This window comes from Dipteris shenzhenensis, chromosome 6 (assembly GCF_047967505.1).
Source record: "Dipteris shenzhenensis isolate YYH24624 ecotype China chromosome 6, Dip_SZ_1.0, whole genome shotgun sequence".
Taxonomy (NCBI): domain Eukaryota; kingdom Viridiplantae; phylum Streptophyta; class Polypodiopsida; order Gleicheniales; family Dipteridaceae; genus Dipteris; species Dipteris shenzhenensis.
The window spans coordinates 16,572,487-16,589,097 of NC_141601.1; positions in this window are offsets into that span (position 1 = coordinate 16,572,487).

Here is a 16,611-nt window from a genome sequence, read left to right on the forward strand (position 1 = left end):
TCACTAAAGTTGTCTCGGGTTTTACAATTCCTAGTTACAATGTTGTTTGTAACAACATGTTGGATGCTTACTGCAGTAGGATGAAAGAGGAGATGCAACAAGTGGTTTATGATGGCATTGAGAAGACTGCTTGCAACATTGTCTCAGATGGATGGAATAATGTTAGCAAGCGATCATTGATTAACGTCATGGTTGTGACGTTCAAAGGGGAGGCTTTCCAATAGTCAATTGATACAAGTGGTGAGGCTAGGACAGGAGAATTCATTGTAGAGCAGTTAAGTAGATGCATTGAAGAAATTGATCCTAACAATATTATTCAACTGATCACTAATAATGCCAAGATTTGTCGAAAGGTTGGGAAAATTATAACTTGTAGATATCGACGTATTTTGGATCTCCATGCTCGTGCTATTGTCTAGATTTAGTCTTGGAGGATTGATACAAAACACCTGAGACAAGCTTCTTCAAAGTTGCTATGGATGAGGCACGAAAGGTCGTGTTGTACTTTCTTAACCATGAGCGACTACTAGGCATATTTAGGACTAAACAACTTATGAGTCACCTGCTAGAGCTTCTAAAGCTAGGTGAAACGTGCTTTGGCACAAATTATATAATGATGGAGCGGTTGTTAAAGCAGCAAGCCCTTGTAACAAAGACTTTATTCAGCACTGAAGCGACAGAATGGATAGCCAAGGCATACTCAAACAACTCTCGTAGTGAATTTGGAGACCCAAAAGCGTTGGTTAATAACCCAGCATTTTGGAGGAGGGTATCCGATGCAGTGGAAGCTATGAAGCCAATTTGATTTCCAATCCATAGGTTGGATGTGAAAGGGCCAAGGAAGTGCTTATATGGCATGGTGGACTGCTGCTGAGAGGGATGTTTTGAAGGAAGATGCGAGGCCCAGCGAAGGTGGGTATACCATTACAAGACAAACTGCATTGCAAAAGATGGTGCAAAAATGATGGAATCAAGCTCACAACTCTCTGCACTATGCTGCCCATATATTAGACCTGAAATGGTCAGAATATTGCATAGAAACTGATGTTTTGATAATGCAGTCGTGGCATGATCTTCTTGGATGTTTCTTTGAGGATAGGATTGAGCATGCCTCTGCTGTTAGGGAACTGTCAACTTTTTGAAATAGAGAAGGATTTTTTGCTTATCCAAGAATCAAAGAACTAGCAAAAGACATGCCAACATGGAGATGGTGGGAAGAGTGTGGGGCATCCATGCCTCATTTGCAAGCCTTGGTCATGAAGGTATTGTCACAACCTTGTAGCAACTCCTCTAGCAAATGCAACTAGAGTAACTATAAGTTTGTGCATTCCATCACAAGAAATCGCTTGACATTGAAAAGATCGAAAAAGCTACTTTACCTCTATGAAAATGTAGAGTTTTGGATGATGTGAAAGGGGTATCCAGTAAGACGGTGATGTGCCAAAGTGGGTACATACTGATCTTCCAAGTCCCTTGCATGATGCCCCTATATTGACTCACCCTGACCCGAATTCTAGTGACTCAGAAGAGGAGATGTTGGTTTGATGGTTGGTTATAATTGGAACATGTTGCAATTGCAATTTTTTTAACATGCAATCCTTCTGAAATGCTATTTATTTAAAATGCAATTAAAAATGCCACTTAAAATGCAATTCTCTGAAAATGCAATTTATTTGATATGTAAATTATTTGATATGCAGTTTAATTTGATATCAAAGTGTTTGTGCAGTTTAATTTGTGAAATAAGTTTGTGCATTCCATCACAAGAAATCGCTTGACATTGGAAAGATCGGAAAAGCTACTTTACCTCTATGCAAACTGTAGAGATTTGGATGATGTGAAAGGGGTATCTAGCAAGATGGTGATATGCCAAAGTGGGTACATACTGATCTTCTAGGTCCCTTGCATGATGCCCCTGTACTGACTCATCCTAAGCCGAATTCTAGTGACTCAGAAGAGGAGATGGTTTGATGGTTGGTTGTAATTGGAACATGTTGCAATTGCAATTTTTTTAACATGCAATCCTTCTGAGATGCTATTTATTTAAAATGCAATTCTCTTAAAATGTAATTCATTTGATATGTAAAGTATTTGATATGGAGTTTAATTTGATATCAAAGTGTTTGCAAAATATTTACAATTTCAATGACAATTAATCTACGATAATTTTCAAACATGCAGATTTTCACATCAACAAACATAATAACAAATCGTTATCATATTATTGTACACGGTATTGAGTTTGATGATAGTTTACATTTCAAGGCACAGTCATCACTAGGCGAACTGTATACATGTGCTTAGTTTACAAAATTTATAGTTACAGATTAAGTGGCCAAAAAATTATCCTAAGATGCTCATTTAACAGAAATTGTGAGCATCAAAAGATTGTTGGTGCATGCGAGGTCCATATCCCATTGCTAATTTTTCAAGCCGCATGAACAATTGCATCACGTGCAATTGTGCAACAAAATGATGAATAACCCACACAACAACACCACCAACACTAAGGTGGATAGGATGGAGAGCAATATGATCATCATGGTAGGTGGATTTGCAGAGGTCTGAAGAAAAACAATTAAGTATTAGTTGCAGAGGTATGAAGAAAAACAAGCATGAAAATCGCATGTCTGCAAATTAAGTATTTCAAAACAATTAAAATACACCTCTTAAGAAAATTGATTTAAATAAACCCAACAAAGAATTTGCACGCCATTTACTTAAGTATTTCGAGACAATCATAATACACCCTTAAGGATAATGGATTTGAAAAAACACATCACTCGCACAACATTTACTTAAATATTTTAAAATAATTAAAAAGCCATCGCATTAGCTCCATTAACAAAATTGGTATACGTCTTTACAAGATAGTACAATATATGAGATCATAGTGTTCTCAACCGAGGATCTACTAAAAATGATGCTCCAATGCCAAGAACATCGTACAATTTCTTGGCTTTGGGAGCATTACAAGTTGGGCAGACACTCCTGAATTTCAGTATATTTGCTAGGCAAACCAGGTGAAATCGATGATGACACGATAGGGCATAGTATCCAATCGTCGTATCAAAATGATCTTGGCATATTGGACATAAAGGCCCATCATCCACAAAAGTGATACGCGACGGAAGGGTGGATGGTTTTCTGGTTGCCAAGCCCACAAAATTTGGACTCAAGTTGCGAACACAGAAAGTTGGCAATTTGCCAAAATAGCCATCCAATGGCAAAGCAATCTGACTATGATGCTCATGCACCCTTCGAATTTGCCTGGGTAGTAGTACTAGCATAAAATTTTGATGCTAACCATGGAAATGCATTGGGAGGAGCAAAAGCCGGGTCTTGTGGATATCGACTTTCAGTCCAGTGGAGGCTTCTTCCCCAACCAATAATCCCCACTCAGACAGACCTATCATCCATCGTGAAGTCCAGCATGTAGTTGGTTGCTTGCAGATTAGTGTGTGCATATCTTTGTTCATGAACTATTTTCAAACCACTGGCAATAGCAGCACAAATGGGCAATGCATGACAACAAAATAACCTCGCTCACAACCTGGGGAGTGGAGATTTCTAGTCAATGTGAGGTTCTTCTCTAGGATGTGTGGTGTTAACCCATTGCACATATGTCCCACATCATTGTGGGAGACACATCAGCATGTCATGCACACTTCCACCATTAAAAAAGGGAGTGACGACCCATAACTCTTGGGTGTGTGAGTACCCCAATACTCGATAGACAGCTCTATGGACAACTGTTATCGCTAGCTCATTGTTTAGTGCCAGATGAGCATGGGCATCGTCTTTATTGCTCCTCTTGCCAGCATACCACTTTGTTGGCCTAAGACCTAGGACACCCTGCACCTGTATCCTAAATACCTTCCCTTCTCCTCCCTTGCCCATTGACTCATGCAAGGACAATGCTTGCAATGGAAAGTGTACTATGTGGGAGCACACATCGGCAAATGCAGTACATAGTTCTATCTGTGCTCTCCCTTCAACTTGGCATGGGTCAACATTTGCTTCTAGACCGCTAGCCATCTTAGTCATATGGACTAAGGCACTGGCTGTTGCCTTTCCGAGGACCCTTTCTCCTTCTGTTTCTCTAAATTTAGATATTTGTGACACCTTCCATTCAGTCGTCCAGAGTGCAAGCTTCACCTCTCCATTGTCGGGCAAGGCTACATTGCTCACCTTCTCGTATAATATCCATTGTCCTATTGGATCTCCAAATACTTGAGGGATAAATTGTTCAAGTATCTGCCTCACCTCCAACCATGTCATTCGATCGCAATCGAGCCAGCTTGCATAAAGAAGGTCAAGTATTCATGATATCATTTGATCGCGAAGAAATTTAGAGCTTGCATGGGCTTGAATTTCTTCGTCACTCAATCCTATCAAGTGCTCAATCGTTGTCTTACGAGCAAGCATCTGAATCTCATGCTTTAACTGCTCTTGCGTTGCCATCAGAGATGGGTGTGTAGACAGTGTAGTGATCTAGTGCATGCAACAATTATTTTGTAAGTGCTCAAACTTAAAAATAAAGAGAATTCAAAATACACTTGCAAAATAAAGAACATTCAAAATACACAATGCACGTGTAAACTAAATTTCACTCAAAAGCAACATGCAACGTCATGAACATTTCTTGCAGCATAATCTACTACTATAGAAATCACTACGAGCAAATTCTGTAAAGTCACTATCAAGTGTCAATCTATCAACTAGTGGATGTAAAAACAGAAAACATATAACAGCATCACATAACCAAGATGATCTAGATCAACTTTGCCAATCACACATCTGGTTGGGAAGAACTTTTATCGAGAGAAACCGGCCAATCAGTTAAAGAGAGCCATCATCCAAATAAAACTCGACTCTACTGACACCTATGTACATAAATAGATATAATATATAAGAAGATCAAAGCGGGGGGAAAACGGTTGGCAAAAAAGTTTAAGTCACAAGGGGAGTAAGAAGCAAATGAGTGCATGGGTTGAGAAGGGATTGGAGGAGGTATAGAAGGATTAGTGTGTTTGTTGTGTGGGGTGGTTAAAAAGAGAGTTTAGAGGGGAGATTTCACAGGGGGTACATATAAGAATAATTCATAGTTTGGGGAGTATACATGTGTGTGTGTGTGTGTGTGTGTGTGTGTGTGTAAAGAAATAAGTGTCTGTGTGTGTGAGATACATTAACTAATTAAAAATTGTGTGTGTGTGTGTGTGTGTGTGTGTGTGTGTGTGTGTGTGTGTGTGTGTGTGTGTGTGTGTGTGTGTGCACGTGTGTGTAGAGAGAGAGAAAGGGGGGGTAGGGCAGAAGGGGGGGGAGGGGGGATTAGGAGGGTGTTTTAAGAATTTTGTCCCTAGCATTCATATCTTCGTATATATTTTAGCCATGTCAAAGTGGCTTTTAGTGCAAATAGTGTTATCCAAGGCCATAAGGTTTTCATTAGCATGTAGTTGTTTTTGCATTTGTTCTATGTCCTCACAATGCACAAGGCTGATTTACATCACACTTACTCATGAGCATACATCCATCCACATTCTATAGATGAGAGAATAATTTATTTTTTATCTAACATGGCATGGCTTGGAAATTTGTCTTGCTTATGTGTCTTCTATCTTCTATCCTTTAAGGTCTATGAAAAAGTTTGGAAGTCTTTATGTTCCCACACATATTTGTGTCCCATGATGTGTAGTATGCTTGTGTTGGAAGTTGTTATTTTATTGACATTAATAAGGTCAATATTCCTCACATGATTGATGTCAAATTACTTGCATTATAGATGTCACTATATTCTCACTAGTAAAGGTCTCCACTAATGTCAAATCACACTCAATTTTCATCATCTGATCAACGGCGGTGGGTGTAGTGGTGAGGATCTTGTAAGTGGAGAACATGAAACTATATGGACTAAATTATATACAATATCAGCGGGTATAGTGGTGAGGATCTTGCAAGTGGAGAACATGACACATTATGGTCTTCTCCTTATCATTTATGGCCTCCCCCTTGCATACCATCTCGCAACTCATGAGTGACTTCTTGGGCATACATAGATGGGATCCCTCCATCTCCTCCACCACTACCTTGGTCCAAGGCTTCCCTCAACAACCCTAGTACATCCGACGCATCCACGTTGTCAACAAGCTGTCCTTAGGGAGTTCCGAAGAGAGATTGCTAGAGATGGATCCCCACAATCACATGTACAAGTATGAGATGGTGAGCAAAACGAAAATATGCAACCGAATGAAAGAATTGGATGGAATTTTGAAGGCGGACATCGCTAAGCCAAGCAAGGAAGAATGCAGGATGTAGGCATCACTCAGCACAGCTTTATCTCACTAGGTTGGATGGCGCAATAGTTGATAGATTGTTACATCCAAGTAATAACTTCGGGAATATTCTATGCCCAAGATGTCATTATTATTTCAAGAGATTTACCACCATTGCAAATGCTGGTGGAAGATAATAGACATAGGCATTCCTCTATTTGGCAACTATTGGTTTCATGAGTACAATATTTCAATGAACATCAAAATGGAATTATATTCCACAAAGCCACTAAGTTAATTTTCTTATGCAATAACTCCAATGGTTCTGATAAATTTTTTATGTTTCCATCAACTTCATCGCACATTATTATCATTTTTTTAGTTTCTTTGTCTTTGGCAAATTCAAAATTGTTTTGTAGTATCTCCTCTAAAAACATAAATGGTGGGATGTTTTGATCAAATATTATAAACTCATCAATTCTCCCTTTGTATCATTCTCTGAGGTCTAACTTAAACCTCATCTTTCGTCCCTATTAAATAGTGTCTCCTAATCAATGGAGCTATTCAAAGTTAACTCTTTTGTATTTTTTGCAAATAGTCCTCTATAAAAAGATAGGGGTATATAAAAATAGTCCTTTCCGAGGCTCTTGTTGCAAATTGTCATGTAGGCATGGCCTTATGTAAGAGGTGCTATTGTAAACCTGGGGTCATTATAAGAGCACCTCTTATACGATCTTGGAGTATGATGAATTGGAACAAGAGCTCATGGAAGTGACCATTTTTCTCCACCTCTCTCTTTTTATGGAGTATAGTTTCACAAAAAGTATAAAAGCATTTATTTTGAGGAGCTTCTAGTTTTGTGAGCTACTACTCAATATGGATCGTCGGATAAGTTTATCTTGGATCTGGTAGAGTTGTGTAGATTGACAAATAAAAACTTATTAATATTTGGTCTAAACATGTCACATTAATGCCATTGGAGGAGATAGTACAAACAAATTTGAACTATCATTGTACAAGAAATTAGATAATGATAAAAATTGTACAATGAAACAAATGGTCACATAATAATAATATCGGTGTCTATAAGCTTATGTCCTAAATAAATTTACCTTTTATGGCTGTCATGGATGGTATTTCATGTTGATGTGCATTTGGATGTTGCACTCATGAAACAATATTTTAAGAAAGAGAAGGTATTGTCTTCTAGCATGTAGAATAGTGATCAACCTCTTAAAATTAAAATGACTTTATGGGTATCCATCTAACTGTATGTAAAAGTAATATTAATTTATCAACTTATGTGGCATGTTTTCTACAATATCCACAATAAGAATTCTACTTTGTGGCCACGATATCCACAATCACATTGTGTATTCGCTCAAATACAGTCGCTTGATATTTTGACTTACCCAGTTTCATCGAAGAAGGACAACCAAGTGGTTGATGTTGTCAGTGGTAACACTGTATATGAATGCTATATGGATGTCCCATGATGATTCGTGGGAATATGATACCAAATGTTAACTTGTTCATACTCAAGGGTCCTGGAATGACCTTTGAGCATGCTGGCATCGTGGATGATGTCTCTGACGGAATTGCAAGAAAAGTAATACCTTGCAATGTGGTTAAGATAAAACGGAAGAGTATATTATACAATCTTGATCCATCAGTCTTTGACATCGCATGGATTAATGATAAAGATCAGTACTATATGAAGAAGGTGGGGTGGAATGTGGTAGAAGAATCTATGTGTCCCAAAACGATTTCCTTGGTATTTTAAACTATAAAAATGGTAGAAAATCAAAGAGTCAAAAGATAGATGAGAGCAATTCTTCAAAAGTTGATGGTGGAGGTTCTCAATGAAGGGTAAGAACACATCTAAAAAATCAAAAAAAGATAGCAATGGTGACGCAGAAAAACAAGTTATACACTTTGTGAAGCCCCTTGATTCGATGACCCCTGACTTTTTGTTCTATGCGGAGAGAATCTAGACAATATGCAAATTGATTCATGGAAAATTTTAAAAAGGGGTAAATATGGATGGTGGACTACATGTTTTGAACAAAACTTCCCATTTGGATCCAGCACAAAGTTTCCTATCCCAGTCGATAGGTGTTCAAAAGCACCCCCACTATATGCATATAGGATGCTTTGTTGGGAATATGTAAAGAAATTGGGCGTGACTTTTCAAAGAAATCCAATGGACCCAACTATTGTAGCATATGTCATGCCATGTGCAAAGCATGGAGACGTAACACGGTCCTTAAAGAAGGAAGAAATGCAATCCGACAAGCTAGAAACATAAAACTATTGGATTATCTTGGGATTGCATTCTATCACAACTGCAAAGCTCTATATCAATTGGACATCTGCTTTTTCTTTTGAAACAAAGCACCTATATGCATTCACAAATTTAAGAATTTTTGTGTATTTCCCTATAGACAAGTGCATTGAGCTATCATAGATGACAAATATGGAGTCTCACAATATCATGAAAAACGCACCTTATTGCGAGCAGATCTAACAACTGAGAGATCAATGGATAGCATTTGGATCTCCATCAAAACCACAACAAGGGCTTCCAAATAATAGTTTATTGTGGTGGCAGCTATGGGAGGTAATGGTTCTTGGTTATATTATCCATGTTATTTGAATCCAACTCTGAAGTAGATATTTTGCCTCATGGTCAAATATTATTGTAGGTTCCTTGTCTTAACACTAAGTTTGCCTTTTGCAGAGATTTGTGCAATATGTGGGAGATAAATTTGCTCAAAGGATATGGTGGTTAGCTTAAAGGATATATTTGACGGCTGGGTTGACGTCATGAAAAGATATGCAAGACATGAGCTTCCATCACAAGATCGAAACTTAGGAAAGAAGGGGAGACAAACATCGCGATCATAATTTCATTATCTAATGGGCCTTACAAAAGATGAGATAAGGTCATTGCAAGATGAGAGCAAACAAGTAACTATCTTACTTTTGAGAAACAAGTTGGACAATGAGGATAAGCTTGACATGGATACAAAGGCAGGTTGATAAAACAAGACCGAGTACTCCAAGAGGAGCTGGTTGTCCTCATCAATAGCATAATACCACAAAGATGAGGTGGTTTTCCTCTTCAATAGCATAAGCTTGACATGGATACAAAAGCTAGGTTGATAAAACAAGACTAGATACTCCAAGATGAGCCATTTGTCCTCTTCAATAGCATCATACCTCAAACTGGAGCTACATTGAATCCTTGGGATCAAATATTAAAGGACTAGTACATTGACCACAAGGTTTATTATAGTTTTTGGCCATTCGTAGTGATTGGGTGTGGAAGAAGCTCCCTAGTGATGATGTAGGATCATTGCTTAGTGGTGCCATAGATATTGTGAATTTTGTCATGGTGGGTAGAAAGAACAACCCTCATAATGATTTCCTGGATTTGAAATGGAAATTCTATGTGGTTGGGGAACATTTGGAAGCATTTAACTTTATTCATAATGTGTATAAAGAACCCATGACCATTGGTATACATGTGTTAGATGCAGCACATGGTGTGGATGGGATGACATGGAATGCTTCCAAGTTTAAGATGGTGTTGAAGTCACTGCTTGAGATGGCGAGTGATCCAAATCAATTCATTTGTTTGAAATTTGTGACTTATAGGAAAATGATTGCATTGGAAGATGCTCTTGAGGACATCTCTGTGAAAAGGAAAAGATGCTGAGAGGAAGTGTCGATTATATACCAAGCTCCCACACTTTTGCTAGTGGTGCATATGATTCATATGTTGCATTGACACTTGTTAGCAAGGACAATAGTTTCAATAAATGTTATGTCAACCATGCCAAAAGCCAAATATTTTTCGTTCTGAGGAAGTTGAAAACGATGAGGATGATGAGTGTCAAGATGAGAAATCAATGGTTGCAAGGATGTTAAGAAGAAAAAATGTGTGATCACGAACATAGTAGAGGCATACACAGAGGAGCATGAAGTTTTGTTTGACATATTTGCTAATGGTGAAGCTTCAGTATTTGCAGTGGTCAATAATAGAAAGACTATTACATTTGTATACAATGCAAGAGACAAGAGGAGTGTCAAAAAAATTTGCACACTCAAATCATGTGCCTAGTCCTGTTGATCTTCCTCAAAACTCAAATTTGACACCAGTAGATGAAAAAGGAAGTGAAAAACAAACTTTGATGATCTTATTATGTAAGAGAGGGATATAGGTGTTTGAATATCTATACTTTCTATACAATAAATGACATATTATGAATTTTGAACCTTTTATAGTGTTGTCTTGTGCCCTTAGCTATCTTTAATCTTTTATAGTTTTAGCATAAAAATTTGATCACATGTCCAAAACATTTTGCTGCATTTGGTAGAAACAGTGTCTGTCTTAGAGTTTTCATAAAATCTCTCTCTCTCTCTCTCTCTCTCTCTCTCTCTCCCCCCCCCCCCCCCCCCCGTCCCCCACCTCAAATCCAAATTATGGTTAAGAAAAACTATGGTTCTCTATTGGTATTGATTTACACACATCCACACTGAAGGGTGTCTACATGTGGGTGTGTAATAGATCAAATAGAAGAAGTACATGCATCCAATATATCACCAATCAAAAACTTAACCAGATTGTATGTTGTATTGTATCTTAATGGACTTCTTTTAAAACATTTCTTCTCAAAGTCAACAAATTGTGAAAGTGGATGCATGGGCAAACAATGGTTGGTACTTCGGCTAGGATGGATGCAATTTCTTGATGCTTTATTTGAGAGCTGTCAACTCGGCATTTGGTCAAAAGTTATGCACAAGAATGTAATGGCAATCATTGAGTGTCTACATCATGCAGGGAAGAAATTACCTTGTTTTATGGTGTGTAGCTAGAAACAATACTATGTTTATCAAATAAGATGGGAGTAGAAGCAATCTTCAAGCCTTTAAGATTATAGTCCATACAAAGGGTGTCTTCGCCTTGCAAGGAACTGCATTTTTCTAATAGAATTTACATGTGAAAGAAAAGAGAAAGAAGGTGGGTAGAGAGAGAAGAGGGAGATAGGAGAGTAGTGGGCGACGAGAGAGAGGAGAAAGAAAGAGAAATGTGCGAAAGAGAGGGAGTAGAGAGAGACAAACGAGGGAGAGAGAGTGTGAGGATGAGCAGAGAAGAGAGAGGGAAGAGGGGGGGTTTTAGAGAGAGATATGAGGAGACATAGAGACTAGTGAGTGGAGTGGTATGAGGTGAGAGATGGGAGAGCTGAGAGAAGAGAGAGAGAGAGAGAGAGAGAGAGAGAGAGAACAAGAGGGGGAGGGTATAGAGATGCAAGGAGACGAAGAGACTAGTGAGTGGAGTGGTATAAGGTGAGAGATGGGAGAGTAGAGAGAAGAGAGAAAGAGAGAGAGAGAGAGAGAGAGAGAGAGAGAGAGGACAAGAGGGGTTGGGGAGTGAGGAGTCATATTTTATTCTCTTTCAAAAAAAGAAACTCAAGCCGTGAATTTACAACGGGGATAACATTTACACATGAGCTAAAATAGAGCCGTTGGTGGTGAGGCAATCTTTGTAGCCATAAGCTGTGGAGATTCGGATCCTGGCAGCCACACCAATTGTCACGGTCAGAAGAAAAACAGGCCACAAGACAACAAGCGCAGAGCATGGCGATGCTCCATAGCCATGGGAAAAAGGGAGAGAGCAAGAGAAAGAGATACATGGGAGGGGGAAATGGAGAGAAGAGTGAGAAGAGGGGCAAGGGGGCTATGGCACAAGGGGCAAGAAGAAGGGAGAAGAGGGGAATATACATGGTAAGAGGGGAACACGAGATGTGGACATCATGGAAGAAGGGGGCATGCTTTATTGAGAATGAAGGGGGATGCAAAATCAAAGTACAAGGGTGGTGGCTATACAAGAAGGAGCATGTCGCATCAAGCAATAGCCCCCTCTTTTTATAACCAAGAGAAAAGGTTCTGCCAATAAATGCATCCTTCCACATGAATAGTGTGAGTGTGAGGGCATCTTCCATGTGGGCAAGGAGGATGCACACTCTCGATAGCATGCGACAATACTTTTCCTCAAAAATCAAACCATCTTATCCTAAGTCTAAGATGCCCCATGGCTCCTTCTCAATTTTATAACATCTAAGAGGACAAGTAAAGGGCTGACATAATGGTTCTTGCCACCTCATCCTATTCTTCCCCTTATTGAAATATTATCTTTTGGAGTATACACAACCACTCTACATGGGACCCAGCCCACATGGAGGAGTTGGTCCAAGATTCTTTGCCACCTCCACCTATTTTATACTATATATCCCATTGACCTTGGCAATATCTCACTTAATGCTTGCAAGGGACCGCCTAGGTGGAGGGGTGGCACATGGAAATGCCATGACACCTCAACCACCTTTTGCTCATTTTATTATTATAGCCATGGACTATGCATATAACACACCTATCCTCTTACGTGGAAGGGTGGTACATGCTCATGTCGTGCCACCTCAACCTTGGGCCCTAAGCACACAATATACTATACTCTTAATGTCACATATACACACACTTACTTTTACTTATAACATTTCCCTAGGTCAGTTTTGCTTATCAGAACACACACACACACACACATAAAGTAGTGACTCTATGTAGTGAAAGGACTAAAACGAAGTATGAATATTATCTATCTAGAGTCACTCTATGCAGCGAAAGCGAGACACACACACACACACACACACACAGAGTTTATTAAAGTCTTTGGAAGACCAATGGGTCTTTGAGACTGATAGAAAACTGATACAAATCAAGCAGAAAGGGTGGAGCTACTAAATGAGCATCATCACCCATGTTGAATGCTAAGTGCTAAGTAGTACATTGTCATATCATCAATAGTGACATCATCATCATCGACATCATCATCATCCTCATACTCGGGTCAATCACCATTAGCGCTGGCTGCTAGCATGCAAGCGGCCCCATAGAGGTATATGTGTGTCAGTGGGATACTGATATGTAGTCTGTGATGGAGCGCTGGCGACTATCTGTGGTGGGTGCCGCTCGTCTCGATCTCATAGTAATGACTACTCTCCTGACGAAGGCTATAGTAACCCCTGTGGGCCGAGCCCCAAGCCCGAACAGGGATGAGAGATCTCTCAATGTGATCTACATGTCTGTCCGCTATCTAGTGCGATGTGCCTCAGGCTCTAGGTCTCTACTGCATCTACTATCAGTTACTGTAGAGCGTGTGCTATCAGTGATTGTAGGGTGCATGGTATCAGTGACTGTAGGGTGCGTGTGGTCTGACTAAAAGAACTCTGTGATCTTGCTCTGAGAGAGAAAGGGTCCTGTGTCTGAGGACTATCTCTGCATCTTGAGTAAGTGCTCCCTATAGAGAACCGCCTCATGGATGAAGGTGGCAAGGCATTCCTAGTCTAGGTATGACAGAAGTCTGGATAATGGCCCAAGACCGGCCCTAAAAAGGCAATGGTATCGGCCGCGGATCTCATAGTACACGGGGCATCTTAACGCGAAGTGCTCCTCTGACTCCACCTCCCTATCGATCACATAACATGCATATGCATCTCTCCCTGGGTATCCCCTCAGCCCTCCCGCTCTCAATACGGAGCCGGTGTGATGAAACTCGAAAATGCACGATAGAGATCCTCAGTGAGTGTGGTAGGTGGATCCGAGTGTACTCTGGTGGGACAATGAAACCCTCTTCAGAGATGTGCAAATAGTGGTCTCTGTAGAAACTGAGCTTCACTAGAAGCTCCCTCGGCTCCAACCAGGTCCTAAATGTGTGTAACTTTAGTAGTTCTTCTCAAATGACTTGGTTGACCTCGTGGTTTCCCAGTGGGATAGATGGAGTGTCTAAGCTAACTGAAAGGGAGGCAGGATGTCTATGTGAAGCCCCAATCTCTCAAACCACCTACGTGTGTGAGCATGCCAATCTCTCTCATCCCCACCATCTGCAAGGCCTATGGATGAGGATAGAGCCAACCATGGCAACCTTCGTCACTTCGTTGTACGGGACCCGTACTATCTAACGTGATGTAGACACGTAATGGTCTAGAACGCTGCATCTAGCTACAGTGGGGATGCGTTGAACTCGGCCCAAATGATGTGTTGTGCACTAATGGCTTGCTTCGGATCATCCGCGAGAGCAAGAGGATCTATAATCACTCCACCCAATCACAGTCTATGTTTGAGAGATCCGGCCCCCGAAAAGGGCTACCGTGCTTGCCTATTGGTCGAACCAAGGAGTCAAAAAGAAGAGCCTTGGTCCGAGGGTCCTGAAAGTGTGAGTGGAAGCACTATCTCTCCAAGCGAGCAAGTGAGGCATATCCCCGGCTCAAACGGGCCTGCATTGCTAGTCTCATCATGAAAATCCGGCCAAAGAAGACGATCTCAACCCGTGGTCCATCAAATGTGAACTGCTCACTACACATGACGGGTCGAGATGTGTTGAAGATCATTACCTTGGTCTTGCCAAGGTTGACCTCAGATCATGTGACTCATAGAAAACCTGTAGTGCATCCAAATGTCGTTGGAGGCCCTTAGCAAATGAGGAGATCAGAACCACATCATCCGCATATAATAGTATCTGAACTAGTGTGCCAACGACGGCGAGAAAGCAATCAACCCCTCCCACTGATCCCATAAAGGCCTTGGCCTCGTCTATGCAGAGGCCAAACAAGGTTGGTGACAGTGGGCAACCATGTTTGACCCCAATGGTGCTCATAATCTCATCTATCCATCCAATACCTATCCGAACTTTGCCTGAGACTTTCTCATAGAGTGCCATAATAGCCCATATGATCTCCTTCACACCCCCGTGTCTATAGGCGCCTAATGACGCAAGCTCATGGGACCCTGTCACAAGCTTTGTGGAAATCCAAAAAGCAGCAGTATACTCTTTGTTTTCACTCCTCTATGATCCCCCTGAGTGCAAGTATGTGATCCATAGTCCCATGATCACGTCAAAATCCTTCCTAGCCCTCGGCCCTAACCCCTGCATCTCTACAAATCTGTTGACCTCTGCGTCAAGTACTGACATAGATTTGGACATGACATGCCCAATCATGATGGTCCTCTGGTTTTCCAGGCTCATGGGATCTCCTACCTTGTGAATGGGCGTGATGGTATTGAGGGTCCCATGTGTGTGGGAAGCCAAGGCAAACTGCATCATTGAAAAGCCTTGCGAGGATCGGGGCCAAGACATTAATCCCATATTCAATAAACTCAGTGCATAGCCCCTCATGATCTTTTGCTCGACCGTTATGAAGCTTCAATACTGCGTCCTTGACACTACCTCTAGTGAATAGAGTGCAAGTGGTAGGCCGAGGTGAATGTGATAAGTCTAGGGCTGGTTGGTTGGGGACATCATACAAGCTACGTAAATTGAGGTAGTCGTCTTTCGCGTAAATTGAGGTAGTCGTCTTTCGCCCCTTAACAAACCTCCCTCCTTCCCTCAAATATATCTCCATTCTCCAAGCCTACCTGACTTCATGCCATGAACTCACAACACACTATGATTGTGTACCTAGATCGTTCTTACAACCTCGTTGGTGACCCTGTAAGTTCCAAACCAACACAAGGTCTAGTCTAAGGGCTAGCACACCTATTCAAGACATATTTTTCTCTAAGGATCAATGCCAAGATTTGCCGGTGTGTATAACAATAAGTCATGAAGTAATTTGAGGGAGGCACTCAATGCATCTTCATTATTGCTCCACTAGTCCTATGCATTGCTATCCTATCAAGCTTACCTTGGCTTGTGACAAGGCTTAATAGTCAATGAAATTTGAGAAAGTACAGTCTAAGAAGATCCTTCTAAATGGGTGCTTAAGGTCTAAGAAATTTCTTTTAGATAACGACACAAAAATCAACACATGCCCAAGGCTTCACAACAAAAGCTTGGTCTATGTATATCCTACAGTATCATGTTCCAAGTCACATCATGCGCTTCCAATGGACATAGTGGTGTGACTTCAATGGCCCATTTTGTGGTTTTCTCATCATTGAGATTCTTTTTGCTATGACTACCATTTTGTGGTTTTAGCCGTCTTCTGACCCATTCACAAATCCACTTCGTTTGCCTGACTTTGGCTTTGGTTGGTCAAGGGATCCATGACTACTCTCCTTGTCCCCTTAGGACCCACCCACTTTAGGATTGGTCTTTCCATTGAGATTCCCCAATTCATAAAAGAGCCCTTCTTGGTACCTGCATTTAGAAGAGGACGTCAAGATGGAGCATGTGAATCACATCAAACCCTACAACCTTGAGGATGAGAACATGGTGACCTAACTTGGCCAATATGGCCAAGCCAAACTCCCAAGAAAGAAATGAAGTCCTCTTCTGCCC